The sequence below is a fragment of the Otolemur garnettii genome, unplaced genomic scaffold (genome assembly GCF_000181295.1).
Source record: "Otolemur garnettii isolate 467f Iridium unplaced genomic scaffold, OtoGar3 scaffold00015, whole genome shotgun sequence".
Taxonomy (NCBI): domain Eukaryota; kingdom Metazoa; phylum Chordata; class Mammalia; order Primates; family Galagidae; genus Otolemur; species Otolemur garnettii.
Genome location: NW_003852410.1, coordinates 1115448 through 1117904, shown reverse-complemented (window position 1 = coordinate 1117904; position 2457 = coordinate 1115448).

Below are 2457 nucleotides of genomic sequence, written 5' to 3'. Positions count from 1 at the left end.
CAGCTACTTGGGAGGCTGAGGCAGGAGACTCGCTTGAGCCCAGGAGTTGGAGGTTGCTGTGAGCTGTGATGCCACAGCACTCTACCCAGGGGGCCAGCTTGAGGCTCTGTCTCAAAAAAAGAAAGAAAGAAACAAAGAAAAGACATACCAAAACAAGCACATGAGAGGTAAAGAAACAGAACAGACGCTGTCCATATGAAATTAAGGTCAACAAAGACACTAAGGAGTTTCAAAGAGAAAAGTTAATAGTCCTTTACACTTATTATACTCATCTGCTATATTAAAGCAGTTTGAACTTGTTCATTAAAGAGTTATTTCTGGCTCATCACCTGTAGCACAGTGGTTACGGCCACAGCACTGAAGCTGGCAGGTTCAAGCCTGGCCGGGGCATGCTAAACAACAGTGACAACTGCAGCAAGAAAACAGCCAGGCATTGGGGCGGGTGCCTGTAGTCCCAGCTACTTGGGAGGCTGAGATAAGAGAATTGCTAAAGCCCAAAAGTTTTAGGTTGCTGTGAGCAGTGACATCATAGCACCCTACCAAGGGTGACATAGTGAGACTCTGTCTCAAAAAAAAGAAAAAAGTTATATCTAATTAGGTTATTGGAATATAGATTTGATTCTTGATCAAATATAACTGAAGTTGATGAAAATACTTGTTGAACAGCATTTAGAATGATTAAAATTTCAAGGCCAAAACCATGTAAGGAATAGGCTTGATTTGGAAAAGGAAATTTGATGCTTTAACGATGTTGATAAAGGAATTATAAAATATAGAGAAATTAGAATTTTTGAAACAGAATAGGAATACTTCAGAAAATCATTGAAAGTAAACTTCTGAATTAAGTTTATTGGAAGGGACTTGGATTTTCTTGGTCCATGATAAGCAAACTGAATCTGTTATTCTGGTTATGTTTTAAATTTATTTAAGGGAAGAGTGGCCTTTGTTTCATTCTACTTAAGGCTTTTTTAAAGGGAGAGGAATCAGAGGAGGAAAATCAGTACAATTTAGTACCTGTGTGTGTGTTTTTATTTATTATACCCTCTTACTTACAATGGGTTGAAAACCTTGGGATGAAACCAATCTGGGCTTTGTGTTCAAAGATGTGATGAAGGAGAACCCATCCCATTCTATCTACCCTTACATATAGATCATTGAGTCTTAGATTTGGTGTGCATCAGGATTATTACCTGAAGAATTTGTGAAAAATCCATATTCTCAGGTTTGACTCCTAAGATTTTGACTCAGTGTCTCTGGGATATGGCCTGGGAATAATGCCTTTTAACAATCTTCTTAGTGATTTCATTGCAGTGGTTTGCAGGCGACACTGGTTTAGATTGGGTAGAAAACACTTCTGTAGTTCTTGTTAAGAGTGACACATTTTGAATTCTTCAAATGAAAATGGAGATGAATTTGATTCTATTTGTTGAATCTTTTGTTCATTTGTTTGGAAACCGCTATTACTGACCATTGTTAAACATAGTTTATTCAGTACAGAATTAATTTTAGTACCAATTCTTCAGGAACATATCAGTTTTCCTCTGAAGATTATTCCTTGTTTTACATTCTAATCTTTGCTTTATTATTTTTTACATTATTGAAAATTTTCTCTATTTTCAGATCCCAGGATGCAGGCACTTTCCAAAAAGACAAAGAAATCTCATATTCCCAAAGAAGATGAAGAAAATGACAATGTCTTTGTAAAGCTTCTTAAGACATCAGGACTTATTCTTAAAACTGGAGAGAGTCAGAATCAACTAGGTAATATTTTAAATCTTGGAGTTTAGTGAAAGGACTTAGGACTGAATCATGGATTTCCCATATAGGCAGTGAATTAGAAATCGGGGACCAGTCGTTTTTTGACAAAGACAAAATTGCTTTTTAAAGACTATTGTTATAGTCTTTGGTCCTGGTTAACATATGTTAAGTAAAGTACTTATTCTCTTTCTCTTTTAGGAAAAAATGTTCTATGTTAGTATTCCTTTATGTTTTCTTATGAAAATAAATTAATATCCAGAAAGAAATTAGACCTGTATCAGAATAACTTAAGAAAAAAAATTTTTTTTAGGAGACAAGGTCTTGTTCTATTGCCCAGGCTAGAGTGCAGTGACACAATTACAGTTCACTGTAGCCTCAAACTCCTGTACTAAAGCAGTTCTCCTACCTCCGGCTCCTGAGTACTTAGGAATATAGGCATGCCACATCTGGCTAGTTTGTCTTATTTTTTGTAGAGATGGTATCTTTCTGTGTTGCCCAGGATGGGCTTGAACTTCTGTCCCCTAGTGATCCTTTTGCCACAGCCTCCTAGAGTGCTGGGATAACGGACATGAGCCACTGTGCCTGGCCAAGAAGAAAATTTATAGAGGCTCTGTTTTGGGGGTGCTGATTATTCTGTCCTAGGTTATAGCAGGAGTTTTTTAGAATACTTAGTGGCTATTTTTTTTTTTTTTTTTTTTT